Below are 26,306 nucleotides of genomic sequence, written 5' to 3'. Positions count from 1 at the left end.
ATTTTACCAATTTTGGACCCCTGTAACTCTGGTTCGCAGAGATGTAGGGACCCCATCTTTGGAATCCAAGTCTAACAATATGTCTTCTACCTGCATGAGACATTTCGTGAAATTCAGACGTTGCTAACGGCCATGGCTGAGATTTATGTACGTCACCATCACTACTATTGAAATAGCCCAAATAAACAGGTTTTTGTGACCCTAGGCTATGACCTCTTTGGCCTAGGGGCCCGAAACTCACCAGTCATGTTCCCCCTAAGGGTCCCTACAATGCTAGAAAATTTGGTACTGCTGAGCCATTGCCCTTTGAAAAGATGTGAGATTTTGGAAAGTGAAATAGGGAGGCAATGAAAGCCTATGGGGGATTTTACCAATTTTGGAGCCCTGTAACTCTGGTTTGCAGAGATGTAGGGACCCCATCTTTGGAATCCAAGTCTAACAATATGTCTTCTACCTGCATGAGACATTTCGTGAAATTCAGACGTTGCTAACGGCCATGGCTGAGATTTATGTACCGTATTTTCCGGACCATAAGACGCACTTTTTCTCCCCCCAAAATGGGGGGAAAAAGTCAGTGCGTCTTATGGTCCAAATGCTAAAATTTGGGCTAGCTCTAGATGTCCCCCCTGCTAATGATGCCTGATGAGCCCTTCTGCAACCGATGCCCGATAGTCTCGGAGGCGGGACCACAGTTCCCTCACTGAGCCAATCACTGCACTTGCTGAGTGTCAGTGACCTATCAGAAGTGAGTAGAAGTCGTTCCTTTGCTTGTTAAGGAACTACTCCCACTGACTTCTGATAGGTCACTGACGCTCAGCAAGTGCAGTGATTGGCTTCAAAGAGGGAGCTGTGGTCCCGCCTCCAAGACCATCGGGATCTGAGCAGTGCCTGGGCAGCCTCGTGTGTGCGTGTGTGCAGTTCACCCGGAGAGCTGTGAGTCTTTTTGAGCTGCTGTCATTTCTCACTTCAGATCGGAGAGCTGTGAGTCTTTATGAGCTGCTGTTATTTCTCACTTGAGATCCAGGCAGATCAGCGCGGTGTGAATAACCTGATCCTGGCTCACAGCTGGAAGTCTTCTCTTTGATCTGTGTTTAGAAGCCCTGCGATGCTGCTCTGTGTCGTCTCTCAGCCTAGTCTTCCTACATGTCGGGTGAGCTCACGTGACATGCAGGAAGTAAGAGGGGGCTGAAAGATGACACACTGCAGGATCACAGGGCTTCTTAACACAGATCAGAGACAAGAGACGTCCAGCTGTGAGCCAGGATCAGGTTACTCGCACACACTACAAAGCTGATCTGCCTGTGTCTAGTAGTGAGGAATAACAGCAGCTCATAAAGACAGCTCTCCTGCTTGTGAATCGTTTAAGTGGCTTATGTGCCTGATAAAAGGTGAAAAGGTTAATGAATCAGGAGGAACTTTGCCTGCTGTCCTACTCCTGTAATGAAATGCAAATAATCCCTACAAGCTACAGAGTGTAAAGGGAATCAGAGACACATATTTTGATGTCCCTATGGCACTCAATAGTTAAATGATTAACTATAATTTTGGATGACAGAACACACTGCTGCAGCCAAGCATTCTGCTCTGTGGAGAGGGGAGGGGGACAGTTATGAGGTAACAGTGCTAACTTGTCATTTCACAATCTGTCTTAACAAATCAAAGAACTGCGTAGAAGACAGAAAGTGCTAATGGTAGATGTCTGATGAAAATCATGTGCATGGGGCTTTTTATTTATAACTTACAATTAGCTATGTAGAATGTGCATGTGGCTCAGAAATGGCTTTTGGCATTAACACTGCAGTGCACATGTCCCTAGATCTCAAAACTGGCGAAAAAGCAATGATCCAAGCACCGTTTGATTTTGAGCCCCAATTTTAGTTATTTTAACATAAGTTAGGTGATGGTACAACACTACATTAACATCGTGCAAGGAATGTGCAAGGAAAGGAGAAACACCAATACACTTGGCACTGCTGTAATGGAATCTTCTTTATTGTTAAACCTCAAGTTGCCACTAAATGAACATGAAGATATACAAAAGTTTGCTTTCCTAAAACAGAAAGAATTTGCGATAATTCAGGTTGGAGTGAGCTCGAGATGTCTCCCAGGCACCACTGCTGAATATATGCAAATTAACCATTGTACCCTTAGAAGCTAAAAACACCTCCAGAACCGCTGGAATGCAATGATGTGTCAGCTTGTTAATATGTACAGAGCCATAATAATCCAACATGCATACAGACTGTTTCGGATTGTTTGATCCTCATCAGTACATGGCATGGATTAATTTGGCTCTATGGAGTAGGGCTTGTAAATCCGAGAGGCACAGACTAACCAGCAAGCTCATGGTGTCCCTTACACACCCCAATGAGTTCTGGGTCACCATGAGCTTGCTGGTTAGTCTGTGCCATGAAGATATACCTATCCTATTTGGGCTCATGATTGCTGTAACCACCACATATTGTCCAGGCACCACATACATGTTCAATCAGCCATTGCTGTAACAGGTAAAGCTCCACAAGACACCCCTGTACCTTGGACACACCAAGTTTAGTATATATCTTTTCTTCCTTGTTTTTTGTCTCTAAACTTAGGTGCGTCTTATGGTCCGGAGCGTCTTATGGTCCGAAAAATACGGTACGTCACCATCACTACCATTGAAATAGCCCAAATAAACAGGTTTTTGTGACCCTAGGCTATGACCTCTTTGGCCTAGGGGCCCGAAACTCACCAGTCATGTTCCCCCTAAGGGTCCCTACAATGCTAGAAAATTTGGTACTGCTGAGCCATTGCCCTTTGAAAAGATGTGAGATTTTGGAAAGTGAAATAGGGAGGCAATGAAAGTCTATGGGGGATTTTACCAATTTTGGACCCCTGTAACTCTGGTTCGCAGAGATGTAGGGACCCCATCTTTGGAATCCAAGTCTAACAATATGTCTTCTACCTGCATGAGACATTTCGTGAAATTCAGACGTTGCTAACGGCCATGGCTGAGATTTATGTACGTCACCATCACTACTATTGAAATAGCCCAAATAAACAGGTTTTTGTGACCCTAGGCTATGACCTCTTTGGCCTAGGGGCCCGAAACTCACCAGTCATGTTCCCCCTAAGGGTCCCTACAATGCTAGAAAATTTGGTACTGCTGAGCCATTGCCCTTTGAAAAGATGTGAGATTTTGGAAAGTGAAATAGGGAGGCAATGAAAGCCTATGGGGGATTTTACCAATTTTGGAGCCCTGTAACTCTGGTTTGCAGAGATGTAGGGACCCCATCTTTGGAATCCAAGTCTAACAATATGTCTTCTACCTGCATGAGACATTTCGTGAAATTCAGACGTTGCTAACGGCCATGGCTGAGATTTATGTACCGTATTTTCCGGACCATAAGACGCACTTTTTCTCCCCCCAAAATGGGGGGAAAAAGTCAGTGCGTCTTATGGTCCAAATGCTAAAATTTGGGCTAGCTCTAGATGTCCCCCCTGCTAATGATGCCTGATGAGCCCTTCTGCAACCGATGCCCGATAGTCTCGGAGGCGGGACCACAGTTCCCTCACTGAGCCAATCACTGCACTTGCTGAGTGTCAGTGACCTATCAGAAGTGAGTAGAAGTCGTTCCTTTGCTTGTTAAGGAACTACTCCCACTGACTTCTGATAGGTCACTGACGCTCAGCAAGTGCAGTGATTGGCTTCAAAGAGGGAGCTGTGGTCCCGCCTCCAAGACCATCGGGATCTGAGCAGTGCCTGGGCAGCCTCGTGTGTGCGTGTGTGCAGTTCACCCGGAGAGCTGTGAGTCTTTTTGAGCTGCTGTCATTTCTCACTTCAGATCGGAGAGCTGTGAGTCTTTATGAGCTGCTGTTATTTCTCACTTGAGATCCAGGCAGATCAGCGCGGTGTGAATAACCTGATCCTGGCTCACAGCTGGAAGTCTTCTCTTTGATCTGTGTTTAGAAGCCCTGCGATGCTGCTCTGTGTCGTCTCTCAGCCTAGTCTTCCTACATGTCGGGTGAGCTCACGTGACATGCAGGAAGTAAGAGGGGGCTGAAAGATGACACACTGCAGGATCACAGGGCTTCTTAACACAGATCAGAGACAAGAGACGTCCAGCTGTGAGCCAGGATCAGGTTACTCGCACACACTACAAAGCTGATCTGCCTGTGTCTAGTAGTGAGGAATAACAGCAGCTCATAAAGACAGCTCTCCTGCTTGTGAATCGTTTAAGTGGCTTATGTGCCTGATAAAAGGTGAAAAGGTTAATGAATCAGGAGGAACTTTGCCTGCTGTCCTACTCCTGTAATGAAATGCAAATAATCCCTACAAGCTACAGAGTGTAAAGGGAATCAGAGACACATATTTTGATGTCCCTATGGCACTCAATAGTTAAATGATTAACTATAATTTTGGATGACAGAACACACTGCTGCAGCCAAGCATTCTGCTCTGTGGAGAGGGGAGGGGGACAGTTATGAGGTAACAGTGCTAACTTGTCATTTCACAATCTGTCTTAACAAATCAAAGAACTGCGTAGAAGACAGAAAGTGCTAATGGTAGATGTCTGATGAAAATCATGTGCATGGGGCTTTTTATTTATAACTTACAATTAGCTATGTAGAATGTGCATGTGGCTCAGAAATGGCTTTTGGCATTAACACTGCAGTGCACATGTCCCTAGATCTCAAAACTGGCGAAAAAGCAATGATCCAAGCACCGTTTGATTTTGAGCCCCAATTTTAGTTATTTTAACATAAGTTAGGTGATGGTACAACACTACATTAACATCGTGCAAGGAATGTGCAAGGAAAGGAGAAACACCAATACACTTGGCACTGCTGTAATGGAATCTTCTTTATTGTTAAACCTCAAGTTGCCACTAAATGAACATGAAGATATACAAAAGTTTGCTTTCCTAAAACAGAAAGAATTTGCGATAATTCAGGTTGGAGTGAGCTCGAGATGTCTCCCAGGCACCACTGCTGAATATATGCAAATTAACCATTGTACCCTTAGAAGCTAAAAACACCTCCAGAACCGCTGGAATGCAATGATGTGTCAGCTTGTTAATATGTACAGAGCCATAATAATCCAACATGCATACAGACTGTTTCGGATTGTTTGATCCTCATCAGTACATGGCATGGATTAATTTGGCTCTATGGAGTAGGGCTTGTAAATCCGAGAGGCACAGACTAACCAGCAAGCTCATGGTGTCCCTTACACACCCCAATGAGTTCTGGGTCACCATGAGCTTGCTGGTTAGTCTGTGCCATGAAGATATACCTATCCTATTTGGGCTCATGATTGCTGTAACCACCACATATTGTCCAGGCACCACATACATGTTCAATCAGCCATTGCTGTAACAGGTAAAGCTCCACAAGACACCCCTGTACCTTGGACACACCAAGTTTAGTATATATCTTTTCTTCCTTGTTTTTTGTCTCTAAACTTAGGTGCGTCTTATGGTCCGGAGCGTCTTATGGTCCGAAAAATACGGTACGTCACCATCACTACCATTGAAATAGCCCAAATAAACAGGTTTTTGTGACCCTAGGCTATGACCTCTTTGGCCTAGGGGCCCGAAACTCACCAGTCATGTTCCCCCTAAGGGTCCCTACAATGCTAGAAAATTTGGTACTGCTGAGCCATTGCCCTTTGAAAAGATGTGAGATTTTGGAAAGTGAAATAGGGAGGCAATGAAAGTCTATGGGGGATTTTACCAATTTTGGACCCCTGTAACTCTGGTTCGCAGAGATGTAGGGACCCCATCTTTGGAATCCAAGTCTAACAATATGTCTTCTACCTGCATGAGACATTTCGTGAAATTCAGACGTTGCTAACGGCCATGGCTGAGATTTATGTACGTCACCATCACTACCATTGAAATAGCCCAAATAAACAGGTTTTTGTGACCCTAGGCTATGACCTCTTTGGCCTAGGGGCCCGAAACTCACCAGTCATGTTCCCCCTAAGGGTCCCTACAATGCTAGAAAATTTGGTACTGCTGAGCCATTGCCCTTTGAAAAGATGTGAGATTTTGGAAAGTAAAATAGGGAGGCAATGAACGCCTATGGGGGATTTTACCAATTTTGGACCCCTGTAACTCTGGCTTGCAGAGATGTAGGGACCCCATCTTTGGAATCCAAGTCTAACAATATGTCTTCTACCTGCATGAGACATTTCGTGAAATTCAGACGTTGCTAACGGCCATGGCTGAGATTTATGTACGTCACCATCACTACCATTGAAATAGCCCAAATAAACAAGTTTTTGTGACCCTAGGCTATGACCTCTTCGGCCTAGGGGCCCGAAACTCACCAGTCATGTTCCCCCTAAGGGCCCCTACAATGCTAGAAAATTTGCCACTGCTGATCATTTGCCCTTTGAAAAGATATGAGATTTTGGAACTGTAAATAGGAGGCCCAATGAAAGCCTAAGGGGGATTTTACCAATTTTGGACCCCTGTAACTCTGGTTTGCAGAGATGTAGGGACCCCATCTTTGGAATCCAAGTCTAACAATATGTCTTCTACCTGCATGAGACATTTCGTGAAATTCAGACGTTGCTAACGGCCATGGCTGAGATTTATGTACGTCACCATCACTACCATTGAAATAGCCCAAATAAACAGGTTTTTGTGACCCTAGGCTATGACCTCTTCGGCCTAGGACTGCATTGAACGCGACCCACGCATTGTGCGCATTCTGGACAACACCAATTTCTGGGTTTATACCCTTCTGGATCCACGGTACAAACACAATGTTCCAAAACTGCTTGAAGAAAGAGTCCGACAGGTCAAAATGGAAGAATACCAGCAGGCCCTTGTGGAGACTTTAAAGAGGAGATTGACATCCTCCCCCTCCTCTAGCCAGTTGTACGCCGACAGACTGACTTCCGCAAACCCAGGACGACCAGGAGGGCAGCAAACAACACAAGCCGCAGCTAGTGCCCAAAAGGGAATGGTATCCGCAGTGTCCTTGGAGTGGGAAAATTTTCTGACACCCATGCAGCAGCACACAGAACAGCAAGCGTGCAGATCCACCTCCAACACCGATCGCCTGGAGAAGATGGTCAAGGACTACATGTCAGATGGCATAGCTGTGTTGAACAATCCATCTGCACCCTTCAACTATTGGGTATCGAAGCTAGACACCTGGCACAAACTGGCAATGTACGCAATAGAGGTGCTGGCTTGCCCGGCAGCCAGCGTTATGTCGGAACGCTGTTTCAGTGCTGCCAGAGGCATCGTCACAGATCGGCGTATCCGCCTCTCCACAGAAAATGCAGACCGTCTGACTCAAATTAAAATGAATCAATCCTGGATTGGAAACGACTACGCAACACTCCCGGACCCCAACCAAGTAACATGAACAATGAACATCTGTGATGGGTTAGCGTTTCCGGTCCCTGTTTATTGAACCTCTCATCTGTATTACATTTATGACTGCATGGCGACAAAATGCAAATTGCTATCCGCACGCTTCTTGTCCTCATGCAAGGCCTGGGTTGTTGTGTCTCAAAGCGTGGCCTTCTCCTCCTGCGCCACCCTCCTCCTGTTCCATCACGTGTGCTGCTGCTGGGTTAGCGTTACCGGTCCCTTTTCCTGGAACCTCTTATATGTATTACATTTATGACTGCATGCCGACAAAAAGCATGTTACCTGTGCAAAGAAAACAGACATTTCCCGCATTTAAAAGACAGTTTTCCCTTTGAAACTTTAAAATCGATTTTCTCAAAAACTATAAGCTCTTTTTGCTAAAAAAAATTTCCCTCTTGTACCCACTCCCAAGGTGCACATACCCTGTAAATTTGGGGTATGTAGCATGTAAGGAGGCTTTACAAAGCACAAAAGTTCGGGTCCCCATTGACTTCTATTATGTTCGGAGTTCGGCTCGAACACCCGAACATCGCGGCCATGTTCGGCCCGAACCCGAACATCTAGATGTTCGCCCAACACTACACGTGACCCGTTCGGCCAATCTCAGCGCTAGCCGAACGTTCGGGGAACGTTCGGCCATGCGCTCTTAGTTCGGCCATATGGCCGAACAGTTTGGCCGAACACCATTAGGTGTTCGGCCGAACTCGAACATCACCCGAACAGGGTGATGTTCTGCAGAACCCGAACAGTGGCGAACACTGTTCGCCCAACACTACTTTCCACCAATGTTACCCAGTGTGCAGTAATGGACAGGTAGTAGTCTGTCCCAAATCGGCTGCTCCAGAAGTCCATGGTGATAGGTGATATAGATCCGCTCGCTCACAGCGTGGTCGAGTGAATGGGCCACATTTGCCACCACAAAATCCGGCAGTGCTGGGATTGCGGTCGTTGAAAAGTAGTGCCAGCTGGGGATTCGCCAATCTGGGATCCCAAACTGGAGCAGCATGCGTATATCACTCCATTCCTGCACCAGGGAGTATGAGCTGGGAACTTATGGCCCAGGCCAGCAAGCCGTCTGGATGCGCCTGTGGCCAGGAGGCAGAGGCTTGGTCAAACCATGAAAGCTGTCACTCAGTTGGGTCTGCCGATGTCCTGCACGGGAAGCTGAGGAGGGAGCAGAGGAGGTCAATGAGGACTGGCTGGCCTGACCAGCCTTAATGTCTGTGGCATGAGCTACCAAGGGCACACTGGAGGGAGAAGTGCGTTTTCGTGCTGCAATGGCTTGACGACCGTGAGGGAGGGATGATCTGTGATGATCGTAAACAGCTAATTACGATGACGCAAAATTTTGCGTACATTTTTGCATTTACGCTTATACCAAATTACGATTTGTAAATTCAATTGATTTCATATAGAGATTCGTAATTTTGCCTAAAATTTTACGTCATTTTCGCGTAACTTTGTGCCGACTTTAGCAATGAATAGCAAAGCCCCCATTCAAAGCAGTGACAGTAAAATGAACTTCTACATCTGTTCAGGAGAATAGTGGGTACAAGTCAAAAAAGAATCTTCCAGAAAGACCTTGTAGTTTTTATGAAAATCAATTTTAAAAATGCAAAGAAAAAATGGTTTTTAAACTAAAAAAAAATGACAGTTTAAAAACCATTTTTCTTTGCATATTTAAAATTGATTTTCTCAAAAACAATGTCTTTTTGAAAATTTTTAGAAATTCTTTTTTTTACTTGTACCCAATATTCTCCTTAAAATATGTTTTATTTTTGGTCGCAATAGCATGTCTGGGGGATCCATCTTAAAATGGCGCCTGCGAATAATGGCGCACGGTGTTGCCGCTAATCCGTTTGCCGCTTATCGCTATTTAACGTTAAAGCCTTATTGTTATTTTACATTAAAGCCTTATCGTTATTTAGCGTTAACACACAGAACCCTCTCTGTACCTATCCCTAACCCCTAAACCCCCCCTGGTGGTGCCTAACCCTAAGACCTCCCCTGGTGGTGCCTAACCCTAAGACCCCCCTGGTGGTGCCTAACCCTAAGACCCCCCTGGTGGTGCCTAAACCTAAGACTCCCCTCGTGGTGCCTAAACCTAAGACTCCCCTGGTGGTGCCTAACCCTAAGACCCCCCTGGTGGTGCCTAACCCTAAGACCCCCCTGGTGGTGCCTAACCCTAAGACCCCCCTGGTGGTGCCTAAACCTAAGACCCCCCTGGTGGTGCCTAACCCTAACCCTAAGACCCCCCTGGTGGTGCCTAACCCTAAGACCCCCTGGTGGTGACTAACCCTAACCAACCCCCTAGTGGTGCCTAATCCTAACCACCCCCCTGGTGGTGCTTAACCCTAACCGCCGCCCTGGTGGTGCCTAACCCTAACCTTGACAGTGTTACATTAAATCCATTCACCGTTTTGCAGTTAAATAACGTCTGCAGTTTGGCTTATGTAGGATGCTATTGATAAATAACATTACTGTGGGCAATAACGTCTGCTATTTGGCAAATGAACGGCACTATTGATAAATAACGTTAGTGTGTGCCACTATTGATAAATAACGTTAGTGTTTGCCTTTGTCTTTTTTCCCTGTGCGCCATTATTATGCAGTACTAACGATAAATAGCGATAAGCGTATCTTTTTAAAGTGGCGCCATTTTTATGCATAGGCGATGTGCGCCATTATTCACTGATCCATGTCTGGGGGCTTTGCTATTAATGGCTACAGTCGGCACAACATTTCGTGAAATTGCGTGAAAATGACATGAAATTATGAAATATTACTATTACATATGAAATTAATTACGATTTTCCCTTAAATTTTGCATTACAATTGTGATACATAAATGCGAATTTCGCATATGCAAAATTTCGGCCCACCACTAGGGATGATGATGCTGCTGCTCCTAAATGCAGCGCAGTGGGTCTCCTGCTCTGACCACCCCCGTCCTGGTCTTTCAGCCTCTTAAACGCTGCGAAATCATTATGGTGCTGGCTCTTCAGGTGGGTCTGGAGGGATGAGGCACCCATCTTGGCTGCGTTGCACCCACGGTTCAAGGTTTTTTTGCAGGAGTTACACACTGGATAGCTTGCATACAGGGTGGAAAAATGGGAAAAAATCCATATTGGGTGCGAAAACACCCCCCTATGGTGCGAAGAGGGTGCGGTGGCTCACCCTCTGGTTGGGAGTTGCGTGATGGTGGTGCCGGCTGAAGAAGCAGCTATGGCTCCTGGCTTCCACGCCCACTGCTGGACCTATCCCTGCCTGACATGTGCCAATTCAGTTGCCTACGCTCCTGTGCCTCATCCTCCTCCGAGCTGCTTTCGGTGACCTCAGCCACATAAGGACGGTCCTGCCAATCATCCTCGTTCTCAGGAAACAGCTCGTCTCCTGACTCCCCCATCACTTCTTCCACTCCAACATCCCAAGACACAGACCCCTCCTCATCCTCAAATTCTGTTTGTGCTGACCCTTCACATGAGGCTCCATGATCTCCTCAAGGGCAGCCATCAAGATGCTACCCGGACCCAAGACTGAAGGGCAAAACGCTCTTGTCCAGGGAGGTCTCCCCACTGGCTGCTGGGGTGGATGTCACTGCAAGCGGGGAGCGTTGCCTGCTGCTGCGGGGAGTGCTGATCACAGCGGAGGTCTGCGAACAAGTAATGGGCTGCTCCTCCACCATCATCTCCAACACTGCGTCTACCTGCCTGTCCTGAATGGCCATACGGTGATCCAAGGTGCTGAAAATGAGTGCCAACGGTGGCCGCTGTGCTGCTTCTGAATGCCTCTCTGCTTCCTCCCCTACAGCTGAGCGCTCTCTTGCTGGCGGTGAACCAGTCCCAGATGCAGCAGCAGTGATGGCACTCCCTCTCCTGCCTCTGCCCCTGGCAGACATTCTCTATAAACAATATTTGAAGGTGGAAAGTGTGCTGCTTTTGTGCTGTCAGTATGAACGCAGACTTTAGTAGCGGAGGACAAAGCGGCCGGTCAGTGCAGCAGCACAGAAAGACCATGGCAACTCTCTGGTAGTACCACAGTTTAATAGTGCTGCACAAAAAATTATATGTGTCCGTGGACCTGGGCAGTGTGAACGCAGACTTTAGTAGCGACTGAGTCAGGAGGAAAAAGCGGCTGGTCAGTGCGGCAGCACAAAAGGACCATGGCAAGTCACTGGTAGTACCACAGTTTGATAGTGCTGCCCAAAAAATTATATGCATCCTTGGCCCCGGCAGTGGGAACGCAGATTTTAGTACCTAAACACACAATACAAGTTTTCCGGAGTCTGAGGCACATACAGATGGTCCTGTTCATAATCATCATAGAACTCTTCTCCTGACCCCCCCACCACCTCTGCCACCCCACAATCCCCAGACACAGACCCCTCATCGTCCTCAACATAAACTTGGGATGCTGGCCCAAGCCCAACCTCCTCCTCCACATCAGGCCCCATCATCTCCTCAACGGCAGCCCTCAATACTCGCCCAGACACCAGACTGAGGGACACAACACTCTCGTCCAGGGAGGGCTGCTGACCACTGGCTGCTGGGGTGGATGTCAGAACTTGCGTAGGGTGTTGGCTGTTGCTGCTACTGGGAGTGCTGCTCACTGCAGAGTTTTGTGAGAAACTAATGATGGGCTGCTCCCCCGTCATCATGTCCAACATCACTCACAAAACTTGGTGAACGAACTGCAGTGGCAGTGTTTATTCAAAAGGGATGTTGCTCTCCTCCCAAATCAAAAAGTCTTAATACTATCTTCTACCGGTTCGCAACACCAAAGTCTAATAAAATGTGTATCTAGGGATGTTATGCGCTATAAACGGTAACCTGAGGGCTTTTAACACTGTCCGACAGTGATTTAGTCCCAGCTTGTGGATAATTTTAGATGTCCACTGTATCGATGTTCATCGGGGAATAAAACAGAAATAAGATCGTAATAGTGTAGTATCCTTTTCAAATCATGCACCTCTGTCTAGCGTATCTTGACCCAAACACTGTTGTGTACTCCTATTTTTATTGCCTAAAGAAGCGGGCCTGCGCCTGCGAAACGCGTTGCAACCTTTATTTGGCGTGTACCAATAAAAATCATTTCTTGAAACATACAGTTTCCCAGTGTCTGCTTATAAGAGTCTTTTTAGGAGGGATGCACTTGAAACAAAAAGAAAAACAGAGAGCCCAATATAGTGCAGTAAGTCTAACAATTGTTGGCGAAATAATTAACAGATGTGGATATACTCACAAACACGGGTCACCACACAGGCAACCACTTGAAATGCAGGTGGGGAGTATTAGAACCTGACCCCACTCAGGTTTAAAAAAGTCGCTCTCTGTAGATAGAAAGAAGGGGACAGTCCCCTCCACCCAAGGTGGACTATATACTGTGCAAATAACAATTTATTTTGGCACTCCGCAATGCGTTTCGCAGGTATAACCCGCATTGCCACTATTGGACCTTTTTGAGCTTGCACTCCTTGCCTGAAGAAGCGGGTTATACCTGCGAAACGCGTTGCGGAGTGCCAAAATAAATTGTTATTTGCGATTGTCCATCATTTCAGGAGGTAAGTCCACCTGTACTCCTCCTTTTTAGTTGTTTTTAGATCATTTTAACCTGCCTGGCGCCTCTGTCCAAAATTTGCACATTTTTAGGAGGGGTATATCTTGAGCCGAGGAGGAGTTTCTGTAACACATACAAAAGTGCATTGAGTTGTTTGTGACCAGACAGCAACAGAGTCTGGTGAGCGCATTTGTTTGGCTTTTGGTGCAGGATCGCACATTCCTGTGCTCTTTTGCAATCTATCCCTAGATGAGCAATTGGTGACAGTGGGCCCTGGTTTGCACGGGTGCTGTATACTGGGGAAGAGGCTGGCCGGAGTGCTCACGGGTGTATGGGCGCAGGAATATTAACATCCAAAGATGCTGCACTATGTACTGTTTATTCTCTTCCATATGAGGAATTGATGTCTATGATTGATGAGAGGCCGGAAAAAAAAGTAGTGGATTTGAAGTGCTTCATGCGAGATATGCTGTTTGTATTTGAGCAGCATATAAATATGGTGAGCGCACTGCATATTATTTGTATTTTTTGTGTATCATTTTTTGTATTTTGTCACTAATTATGTATCTTGTATATTAGTGTACACCATTGTCTGTATTATGTACCCCACTTTTGTTTCTTACTTTGTACAGCGCCACGGCATATGTTGGCGCTTTATAAATCAATAATAATAATAATAATAATAAATATTACGTGCTGGTGTTTGCATGCTTAATACGTGTCATTCTAGCCAAGGTGGAGGTGCATGATATGAAAAGGATACTACACTAGAGTTGGGCCGAACCTCCGATTTTAGATTCGCGAACTTCCGCGGAAGGTTCGGTTCGCGTTAAAGTTCGCGAACCGCAATAGACTTCAATGGGGATGCGAACTTTGAAAAAAAAAAATTTATGCTGGCCACAAAAGTGATGGAAAAGATGTTTCAAGGGGTCTAACACCTGGAGGGGGGCATGGCGGAGTGGGATACACGCCAAAAGTCCCCGGGAAAAATCTGGATTTGACGCAAAGCAGCGTTTTAAGGGCAGAAATCATATTGAATGCTAAATGACAGGCCTAAAGTGCTTTAAAACATCTTGCATGTGTATACATCAATCAGGTAGTGTAATTAAGGTACTGCTTCACACTGACACACCAAACTGTTCACTGAACAGAACAGGTATGCAGTGGCGGGTTCACTGAACAGAACAGATATGCAGTGGCGGGTTCACTGAACAGAACAGGTATACAGTGGCGGGTTCACTGAACAGAACAGGTATGCAGTGGCGGGTTCACTGAACAGAACAGGTATGCAGTGGCGGGTTCACAGTACAGGTATGCAGTGGTGGGTTCACAGAACAGGTATGCAGTGGTGGGTTCACAGAACAGGTATGCAGTGGTGGGTTCACAGAACAGGTATGCAGTGGTGGGTTCACAGTACAGGTATGCAGTGGTGGGTTCACAGAACAGGTATGCAGTGGTGGGTTCACAGAATAGGTATGCAGTGGTGGGTTCACAGAACAGGTATGCAGTGGTGGGTTCACAGAACAGGTATGCAGCCAGGAACAAGCTAAGCCTAACTAATCTTTCCCTATGAGAGAGAGTGTGCAGCAGCTCGCCCTACTCTCACTAATGCAGGCAGGCAGTGGCACACGAGTGACCGTAATGGTCGCCGCTGCCTGCCTTTTAGTAGGGGGGAGTGGCTCCAGGGGCTAGTGTAGCCTAATTGGCTACATTGTGCCTGCTGACTGTGATGTAGAGGGTCAAAGTTGACCCTCCATGGTGCATTATGGGGCGAACCGAACTTCCGCAAAGGTTCGCCTGCGGGACGCGAACGCGATCCACGGAAGTTCGCATGGAACCGTTCGCAGGCGAACCGTTCGGCCCAACTCTATACTACACTACTACGATCTTATTTCTGTTTTATTCCCTGAGGAACATCGTTACAGTGGACATCTGGAATCATCCACAAGCTGGGACTAAATCACTGTTGGACTGTTATAAGCCCTCAGGTTACGGTTTAGAGCGCATAACATCCCTGTATACACATGCAGTGGCAATGTGACTGTAAGTAGTAACTCAAGGGAATCACTGGCTAATGAGCTGAATAATACCAGTGAGCAATGAGCAGTACAACGTAACTGAAGTGTATCACTGCCAAATGAGCTAAATACAAGTGAGCAGTGAGCAGTGAGCAGTACAACGTCACTCGCGAAACTTGGTGAACAAACTGCAGTGGCAGTGTGACTGTCTGTAAGTAGTAACTGAAGTGAATCACTGGCTAATGAGCTGAATAATACCAGTTAGCAGTGAGCAGTACAATGGAACTGAAGTGTATCACTGCCAAATGATCTGAATACAAGTGAGCAGTGAGCAGTACAATGTAACTCACGAAACTTAGTAAACGAACTGCAGTGGTAGTGTGACTGTCTGTAAGTGGTAACTGAAGAGAATCACTGGCTTATGAGCTGAATAATACCAGTGAGCAGTACAACGTAACCAGGGCTGGTTTAAGCGACAATGGGGCCCCAGGGCAAAATAAACCTTGGCCCTCCCCCCCCCCTCCCCCCCCCAACAGATACCCCGGAGCAAGAATTGGCATTAAGGGACCTTTTTTGCAGCTGGTATAGTCAGGGTTTGAAGCCCCAACCGGTCGGAGCGCCACATTCTGGCTACCCCAGCCTGCATGGGGGACAAGGGGTTAAAAAGTTTCAGGAGGGGGGACCCCACATAATTAAAAAAAAAATTCCCACACTCTAAACATAAAAAAAAATTGGGAAAATAGGAAAAAAAATGCCAGGGATCTTCATACAGCCATATTGCGGCTGTATAGCGATCCCTGGCCAAAGCGCTGCGGCTGCGTATGGACCCCCTGGAAACCCCGTCAAGAAATGTATTGCTCTTTCTTTTGATACATGTAAAATTACACTACCGTTAGGTACTAAAAGTGACATTTACCGCATTTAAAAGTATACTTTTTTCCTTCGAAACTTTAAAATCGATTTTCTCAAAAACTATAAGGTCTTTTTGAAAAATTGTTTTTTTTCCTCTTATTCCCAATGATCTCCTTAACATATCCTGCAAATTTAGGGTTTCTAGAATTTAAGGTGGATTTGCTATTAACCATTAAAGTCGGCTGGTTTTTAAATGTGTATTTTTTTTCCTTTGAAACTTCAAAATCGATTTTCTCAAAAACTATAAGGTCGATTTGAATTTTTTTTCCTCTTGTAGCCACTGGGGGCCCCTACAAGCTCTGGGGCCCTGGGGCAGCTGCCTCCTTTGCCTCTATGATAGCGCCGGCCCTGAACGTAACTGAAGTGTATCACTGGCAAATGATCTTAATACAAGTGAGCAGTGAGCAGTACAACGTCACTCACGAAACTTAGTAAACAAACTGCAGTGGCAGTGTGACTGTCTGTAAGTGGTAACTGAAGGGAATCACTGGTAATGAGCTGAATAATACCAGTGAGCAGTGAGCAGTACAATGTCACTCACGAAACTTAGTGAATGAACTGCAGTGACAGTCTGTAAGTAGTAACTGAAGTGTATCACTGGCTAGTGAGCTGAATACAAGTGAGCAATGAGCAGTACAATCAGTCTGAATCTGCCTGCCTGCACTAAACACACACATTTCCAGTACACTCTGACTACACTGACTTCAACTAACTTCAGCAATGACTCACTGGCTAGCTAGCTGAATATAAGTGTAGTGTACAGTATAAGAGCACTGTTAGGAGTAAAAACGCTTTGTTTACAACCAAAAATGTGCTTGCTTTAGCTACAAATGGCCCTGAGATGATCCTCTTACTCTCAGTGCCACAGTCTTAGCAAGCACAGAGCTTTTCATCATGGCTGCCAATTGATATACAGGAGGGGAGGGCATAGCCTTCCCCAGACCTCCCAACATTTGGAGCCAGGAAAGAGGGACACTTAAACCCGCCCCTGCCACGCCTTTAACCACGCCCCCAAATTTACATGCATCGCGTGCCCACCTCCCTCCCCTATACAGTTCCCGCGTGCCAACCTCTCTCCCCTATACAGTTCCCTGGCGTATAGTGACCCGCCTTTCATTTTAAACAGAGGTAGCTTTAGAGATTTACTTTAAAAACTTATTTTAAAACTTTGTAGAGGCCTGTCACAAAATCAGCTAAAAAATAAATAAATAACGGTCTGCTCCTAAATAGCATGTACAGTCTAGCACCTCTTAAGGTCCATACACACTATAAAATATTCCTCAGCACAGGGGCGTAGCAATAGGGGGTGCAGAGGTAGCGACCGCATCGGGGCCCTTGGGCCAGAGGGGCCCCGGAGGGCCCTCCCTCAACTACAGAATTAGCTCTATGTTGGTCCTGTGCTCATAATAATCACTTCTAAAGATACTTTGAATAGCGGTAATCATTAACAAACTGTTCCCTATCCCCTTCTTGCATCTCTGACACTGTAGTTGCCATTGGTAGGTTTTGGTGCGCCGTATCAAGTGTTATGTATAGAGTGATTGGGGGGGCCCCATTGTAAAACTTGCATTGGGGCCCACAGCTCCTTAGCTACGCCACTGCCTCAGCAGATTCAATCACGGTGATCGGATCTGCCGAAGATCAATGCCCTAAAACGCCAGCCAATCGTAATTTCGATCCAATTCTGGCCTAAATAAATGGTCATTACAGATTGGTCAAGATGGGTTTTTTTTGTGGTCCAAGGGACGTAGAGATAGTAAAGGGCCCTGTAGGTGTCCCCCTGCTAATACTGCTCTCCTTGGTGCTTGCAGAGTATTAGCACAGTGTAACAATCCGACACACACCTCTCGGGCCGCGCTGCTTCCTGCGTGCTTCTGTCATCTCCCTGTGCTTGTACTCTGTGACCCAGTAGCATGTATAAATTGGCATAGCACCTCCAGGTCACACGGTACGGGCACCGGGAAAATATGGAAGCACACAGGAAGGAGCACCTGGCTGGACAGGTGAGTGTTGGAGCACTCCGCTGTGCTAATACTGTACTCTGCAGGGGCCCTGGGGAGAGCAGCATTAACAAGAGGGATGCCTGGGAGAGTGGTAGTACTATTGATTTTAATAGATTTCATGCTGAAATCCATAAAAAAAATGATGTGCAGTGTGTGGCAGTCATAGATCCCTCTCTGATCAGATGTCGATCAGAGAGGGATCAATCTTTTGAGCACATTGGGAGTAAGTCTGCTAGTGTATAGCGGGCTTTAGATGGACGCTGGCTGTCTAACTGGGAGAGGGTTGCTCTGTGGATTTGGAACATGCACATGGGAAATAAGGAAGCACATAGGAAACAAAATGCACATAGGAAGCTATTCCTTACTTCACCACTTGTTGCTGTAGGTATAGTGTGTGGCATGTGGATGGCTGCTGTGAGTGGAGTGCTGCTGAGCCTGTATGTCAGCGTGTCTCCCCATGCCTTACCTTCCAGCACGGTCCCTGCAGCCAGTGAGTGTCCCTCCCCTCCTCCGGAGATTGTTGTGCAGAGAGTTTAGAGGAGAGGGGGAAGGCAGGTCAGAGGGCACAGCTGCTGAAGCGTGACAGCCAGGCAGAGGACCCCGCATGTTACATGCAGAGTGACAGAGAAGATGTGTGGGAAAACAGACAGCCAGACACCGCAGGTCTGTAAGGGAAGAGGAGAGCAGAGCAGTCACCCGGGGCTTTGCAGCTGACGTCATCATTGCTCTGTGTAGGAAGTCCCGCGGTGACTGCACTGCTCTCTGTAATTACTCTGCCGCTCTCCATCCTGATTGCTCAGCCCGGGACTGAGGCAGGCAATCGCGGGAGGGGGGATCAAGCCTCCTAAACCGGGAGAATCCCGACGAAGTCGGGGCGGTTGGGGAGTATGCCTTCCCTCCTATGATTGGTTGCTAGGGCCTGGCTGGGGGCCTCTGATTAGCCCAGGGAAGTCACTTCTGCCCATTTCCATGCATTTCCGCTAATCACAACCTAACCACGGCTTCTGGGTCATTTTCAGGAGCGTGAATGTGATTGGATTTTTGCATTCATGGTCTGCCAAAGCAAATTTTAGTGATTGAAAATGTATCCACGGCGTTGAATACCGGAGGCGGATAGCGAAAAAATGGTCGTGAATCACAGCAATTCGTGATCATGAATCCACATCCGAGCACCACTGCTGCACACTTCGATTTACTTTAAGTTCAGAAGAGGAGCAGTGCAGCTTCAGTGAAAGGCTGTGTCTGAGGCATGATGATGTCCCCTGCCTCTGCTTTGCATCCAAAGTAATGGACCCTTGCAGAGCTATGACAAATAATCACCTCATCTCCTGCTGTATCTGTGTCTCTCTTCTTCAGACAGGCAGCTCTGTTTCCCCTCTATTAACTGTGTAGAAGCTGGGGTTTGTGTCACTGAGCTCAGCTGCTTGCATCTGAACCTATCCAACAGTACAATGTAGTGCTCCCCCCTCCTCCATTCGGGAGCAGGAAAAAATGGCGCACAGCTCCACCAGAACATTATGGTGCTGTCTATTTAATGTAAAACACTATTTAGCGTTTTGAAGTTGTAACATTGTTGTAGCACAGTGGTATAGGACTGAACTGTGGTTATATTTTGTGCATAAAGTGCAGGTTCGAATATAGTCAATGATCTTTTTTTTTAATTATTTTCATTTAATGATACATGCGCTGCTATCTGAGAATTAATAAAAGATTACTTTAAAAAATACTTTTTACGAAGTCAAAGTTTTGTGTTTTTAATATCCCAGCTGCATAACATATGCAAAGGAAGCAGGGGCGTAACTAGAAATCACTGGGCCCCCCTGCAAATTTTTGGATGCCCCCCCCCCCCCCATAGGTGCCAAATAATCGTAATGGGGCAGCGTTTCACTGTAAATTAATTGTAAAGTGGGCAGCATTTTACCAGACAATCGTAATGTGGGCAGAGTTCACCAGAAAATCGTAATGTGGGCCAGAAAATCATAATGTGGGCAGAGTTCACCAGATAATCGTAATGTGGGCCAGAAAATCATAATGTGGGCAGAGTTCACCAGAAAATCGTAATGTGGGCAGCAGTTACCAGAAAATTGTAACGTGGGCAGCAGTTACCAGAAAATTATAACGTGGGCAGCAGTCACCAGAAAATTGTAACGTGGACACCAGTCACCAGATAATTGTAACGTGGACAGCATTCACCAGACAATCGTAATGTGGGCACTGCGTTCACCAGAATATCGTAATGTGGGCCAGAAAATCGTAATGTGGACAGAGTTCACCAGAAAATCGTAACGTGGACAGCATTCACCAGACAATCGTAACGTGGGCAGTGTTCACCAGAAAATCGTAATGTGGGCCAGAAAATCGTAATGTGGGCAGCGTTCACCAGAAAATTGTAACGTGGACAGCATTCACCAGACAATCGTAACGTGGGCAGTGTTCACCAGAAAATCGTAATGTGGGCCAGAAAATCGTAATGTGGGCAGAGTTCACCAGAAAATCGCAATGTGGGCAGCAGTCACCAGAAAATCGCCATGTGGGCAGCAGTCACCAGAAAATCCTAATGTGGGCAGCAGTCACCAGAAAATCCTAATGTGGGCAGCAGTCAGTCACCAGAATATCGTAATGTGGGCAGCAGACACCAGAAAATTCTAATGTGGGCAGCAGTCACCAGAAAATCCTAATGTGGGCAGCAGTCACCAGAAAATCCTAATGTGGGCAGCAGTCACCAGAAAATCGCAATGTGGGCAGCAGTCACCAGAAAATCGCAATGTGGGCAGTCAGTCACCAGAATATCGTAATGTGGGCAGCAGACACCAGAAAATCGTAATGTGGGCAGCAGTCACCAGAAAATCACAATGTAGGCAGCAGTCACCAGAAAATCATAATGTGGGCAGCAGACACCAGAAAATCGCAATGTGGGCAGCAGTCACCAGAAAATCGTAATGTGGGCAGCAGACACCAGAAAATCGCAATGTGGGCAGCAGACACCAGAAAATCCTAATGTGGGCAGCAGACACCAGAAAATCCTAATGTGGGCCAGAAAATCATAATGTGGGCAGAGTTCACCAGAAAATCGTAATGTGAGCCAGAAAATCATAATGTGGGCAGAGTTCACCAGAAAATCGTAATGTGGGCAGCAGTTACCAGAAAATTGTAACGTGGGCAGCAGTTACCAGAAAATTGTAACGTGGACAGCATTCACCAGACAATCGTAATGTGGGCACTGCGTTCACCAGAATATCGTATTGTGGGCCAGAAAATCGTAATGTGGACAGAGTTCACCAGAAAATCATAACGTGGACAGCATTCACCAGACAATCGTAACGTGGGCAGTGTTCACCAGAAAATCGTAATGTGGGCAGCGTTCACCAGAAAATCGTAACGTGGACAGCATTCACCAGACAATCGTAACGTGGGCAGTGTTCACCAGAAAATCGTAATGTAGGCCAGAAAATCGTAATGTGGGCAGAGTTCACCAGAAAATCGCAATGTGGGCAGCAGTCACCAGAAAATCGCCATGTGGGCAGCAGTCACCAGAAAATCCTAATGTGGGCAGCAGTCACCAGAAAATCCTAATGTGGGCAGCAGTCAGTCACCAGAATATCGTAATGTGGGCAGCAGACACCAGAAAATTCTAATGTGGGCAGCAGTCACCAGAAAATCCTAATGTGGGCAGCAGTCACCAGAAAATCGCAATGTGGGCAGCAGTCACCAGAAAATCGCAATGTGGGCAGTCAGTCACCAGAATATCGTAATGTGGGCAGCAGACACCAGAAAATCGTAATGTGGGCAGCAGTCACCAGAAAATCACAATGTAGGCAGCAGTCACCAGAAAATCGTAATGTGGGCAGCAGACACCAGAAAATCGCAATGTGGGCAGCAGTCACCAGAAAATCGTAATGTGGGCAGCAGACACCAGAAAATCCTAATGTGGGCAGCAGACACCAGAAAATCCTAATGTGGGCAGCAGACACCAGAAAATCCTAATGTGGGCAGCAGACACCAGAAAATCCTAATGTGAGCAGCAGACACCAGAAAATTCTAATGTGGGCAGCAGTCAGTCACCAGAATATCGTAATGTGGGCAGCAGACACACTAGAAAAAAAATGCCCCTGTAAAAAAACATTCCTTACCTGTCAGGAGTCTCTCCAGGCCTCTCAGCTCCCCGACGATCCTCCTGTGCACTGCAGCACATCTCCCGCGCTGACAGGCACTGTGCAGGGCTACGGCAAGATGGCTGCCGAAGCCCTGTACTGGAGACACAAATAGTCTCCAGTACAGGGCTTCGGCGGCCATCTTGCCGTAGCCCTGCTCTGCCTGCCGGAGACTATGCAGGCTGCTGGAGCGGGGCTGCGGGGAATGAACTGGCGCAGCGTCTATTAGACGCTGCGGCCAGTTAAGCACCTTGCTGGGGGGTCCATATCAGCGCTCCCCCCGCGCACAGTGAGCGGGCCCCAGAGCAGCCCCGGGCCCCCCTGCGGCTGAGGGGGTCGCATCCCCGGTAGGTACGCCGGTGAAAGGAAGTGGGAAGGCAAAATAAAGATGAGAGTTTGCAGCCAGTAACTCCCGTGTCTCCTTCTTAACCTTGCATAAGATATTCAGCTGGGATATCAAAAACACAAAACGTTTACTTCATAAAAAAGTATATTTCAACTAATCTTTTACCAATGCACAAATAGCAGCGGTATCTCTATCAATGAAAGAAAAAAAAAAAATTAGCGTGCACAGATTCAAACCTGCAAAGTTTTCTTCAAAGTCCAGTGCTTTACCACTAGGCTATCCTTCCTTCTTAGAAACCTGGCTTAGTAATGCTTAAAGAGTAACTGTCAGGCTGCAAAAGCTAATTTAAACCTCTATTCTCCTGTGTTAAACAGTTTAGAAGAAAGCCAAAAAGGCAATCCTGAAGTTAAAAATCCCTCTAAGGGCCCTTTTCCACGCTGAATTGCAAAGTCGCAAACCGCTAGCGATTTTACAATCGCTACGGTTTGCTTTTTAACATAGGAATCGCGGTAGGTCATTTTCACTCCCGCGATTCGTTTTTGACAGGAACGCGAACGCGCGGCGGAGCGATATTTGCCGCGATTTTGCTCTGCAGTGCATAGCATAGCAAAATCGCGGCCGCGAACGTCGGGGAATCGCCGGTAATTGCAATTCAGCAATCGCTAGCGTTCAGCGTGAACGCTAGCGATTGCTAGTGGAAAAGGGCCCTCAGTTTTGATGTGTGCTTATCAGCAAAGATGTTAGACCCAAGCTCTTAAGAAGCCGAGAGCCGCATACCATACTGCAAAGCATACACAAAAGAAGAGAAAGCAACAGGCACTGCAATAACAGGAGTTCAAAGTTACAAAGTTGTATAAATCGGACTGCTATGACATTGACTGGAACTACTGGATTGAAGGGTTGCGTGCTCTAATCCACAAAAGCAACAAGGCATATATAGTATTCCAGGAGAGGGTGAGGATTGGCACATGCAGTACTCCTTATTAAAACACAGCTTTATTGTGTCCGGCTGTACATCACAGAAAAACAGGACATATCCAAATGTAGTTAAAAAGATTCCTACCCAGTCTAATGTCCGGTGGGGTGAGGTGGGAGCGGTGGCTTGCCTGACGCACGTTTCGCTCGTATGAGCGTCTTCTGAGGCTCTGCGTTTTAATAAGGAGTACTGCATGTGCCAATCCTCACTCTCTCCTGGAATACTATACTGCAAAGCATTCTGGGGCCCTCCCCTCGGCTGCTAATGAGAAGTTACAGGGCTCGTGTTACAAAAGCAGCAGCTCACAACATTGAAAAAACTCCCGGCAGAGTACACTGCAGGAGTCCGCTATTGTTCCTAGCCACATGGCTAATTAATATTCACTGCACAGTAGTGTTTATCATTACGGATCTTTTGTGTGAGTGAATCATCAGGAAGCAGGGAGGACACGACCACACATTTGGCTTCATAGGAGACAGACAAACATGGAACCTGCCATGAGCTGTCAGGAGCATCAATCTCTGCATATACTATATAAAAATTCTGTGAAGTACAAACATGGACAGTGAAATGCATATATAATGTAAGTACAGCCAATCTTTAGCTACTGATATATGTGTTTATTTTCTCTGAGACCTTATACCTAACAGCTCCTCTTTAAAGAGACTCTGAAGCGAGAATAAATCTCGCTTCAGAGCTCATAAATAGCAGCGACCCAAAGCGACCACTGCGACACTTGGTCGCAGATTTGGTCGTGATTTATTGCTTCCTGGAGGCAGGGCTAACGGCTGCAGCCCTGCCTCCAGTCGTGTCTGTCAGCAGCGCATCGCCGCCTCTCCCCCGCCCCTCTCAGTGAAGGAAGACTGAGAGGGGCGGAGGAGAGGCGGAGTTACGCGCTGACAGACGCGCGTGGGGCAGGGCTGCGGCGGTTAACCCTGCCCCAACCAGGAAGCGTTCCCCGGGTGTATCGAGGGGGATTTGGGGGTGAAGGGACCCCCGTTAAGCCGCGCTATAGCGGCGTTTTAGCAGGGGCACACGTGCCCCTGCTATTTGTGAGGTCTGAAGCGAGATTTATTCTCGCTTCAGACTCTCTTTAAACATTCTTTTATAACACTATGCTGACCAGCACCATCTACTGGTTATACATTTCACTGCAAACACCACAGGCAGCCCGAGTCTTATTACAACGGAAAATTACGTTTTAAACTGTAAACCGTTAAATAGCCTTTAAAGGGCGTGCGCCATTTTTTCCAGGCGCCGCTTTTGACTGTATGCCCTCCATTCTACAAGCACACTTCTGGAGCTTAGAGTGGACCTGAACTCTTGCACAGGACAGAAAGAAAACAGAGAGAAATGTATTTAGAGAGTTTAGCCTGTCTAATTCCCCTTCATCTGTGACTATTCACAAGTAGTAATTTTGATCTCACCTGTGTCAGCTGACTGTCATGGCAGGTAAGCTCACTGGTATACACAGGATGTAAACAATATGTCTGCTTCCTTGAAAGCAGGAAGTAGGCACAGTGCAGATTTATTGCAGGATTCATATCAGCTGTAACAAAGAAATGTTTTTTTATTTAAAGGTCATTATGCTGTCGCATATCTTTTAGGCCTCGTTCAGACTATACGCGCTGCCGTGCGCATTTTGGCAGCGCGTATAGTGTGCGACACGCAAGAACGGTAGAAGGGCATAGACAGCCCTTCTACCGTTCCCATCAGATGCGCTGCGTGGCAGCGCGATTGCGCTATCGCGTGCTGCACGCATTTTTGGGAATCGCAGCGCAGATCACATTCATTGTAATGAATGGGATCTGCAGCGCAGCGCATAGGAGCGCAGATGGCGTGCGATCGGACGCGTTGCGTTCCAATCACACAGCCATCTGCGCTAAATGATGTGAACGAGGCCTTAGAGCAGAGAGGAAGTTCTGAGTTCAAGTCCACAATTGTTTTTACATTGAACCTCTCAAGGAAGGTTTGCAACACTGCACGACATAAGAGGTGCTGGGGTTTAGAGGGAATGATTATATATATATATATACAGTGGGTTGCAAAAGTGTTCGGCCCCCTTGAAGTTTTCCACATTTTGTCACATTACTGCCACAAACATGCATTAATGTTATTGGAATTCCACGTGAAAGACCAATACAAAGTGGTGTACACGTGAGAAGTGGAACGAAAATCATACATGATTCCAAACATTTTTTACAAATAAATAACTGCAAAGTGGGGTTGTGCGTAATTATTCAGCCCCCTGAGTCAATGCTTTGTAGAACCACTTTTTGCTGCATTTACAGCTGCCAGTCTTTTAGGGTATGTCTCTACCAGCTTTGCACATCTAGAGACTGAAATCTTTGCCCATTCTTCTTTGCAAAACAGCTCCAGCTCAGTCAGATTAGATGGACAGTGTTTGTGAACAGCAGTTTTCAGATCTTACCACAGATTCTCGATTGGATTTAGATCTGGACTTTGACTGGGCCATTCTAACACATAGATATATTTTGTTTTAAACCATTCCATTGTTTATGTTTAGGGTCATTGTCCTGCTGGAAGGTGAACCTCCGCCCCAGTCTCAAGTCTTTTGCAGTCTCCAAGAGGTTTTCTTCCTAGTTTGCCCTGTGTTTGGCTCCATCCAGCATGGTGGCATAGTGGTTAGCGCTCTTGCCTTGCAGCGCTGGGTCCCTGGTTCGAGTCCCAGCCAGGTCAACATCTGCAAGGAGTTTGTATGTTCTCCCCGTGTCTGCGTGGGTTTCCTCCGGGCACTCCGGTTTCCTCCCACATCCCAAAAACATACAGATAAGTTAATTGGCTTCCCTCTAAATTGTCCCTAGACTACAATACATACACTACACGAAACAGACATATGACTGTGGTAGGGACTAGATTGTGAGCTCCTTCGAGGGACAGTTAGTGACAAGACTATATATACTCTGTACAGCGCTGCATAAGATGTTGGCGCTATATAAATACTAAATAA

This window comes from Hyperolius riggenbachi, chromosome 3 (assembly GCF_040937935.1).
Source record: "Hyperolius riggenbachi isolate aHypRig1 chromosome 3, aHypRig1.pri, whole genome shotgun sequence".
Taxonomy (NCBI): Eukaryota; Metazoa; Chordata; class Amphibia; order Anura; family Hyperoliidae; genus Hyperolius; species Hyperolius riggenbachi.
This window is presented reverse-complemented; position numbering follows the sequence as displayed.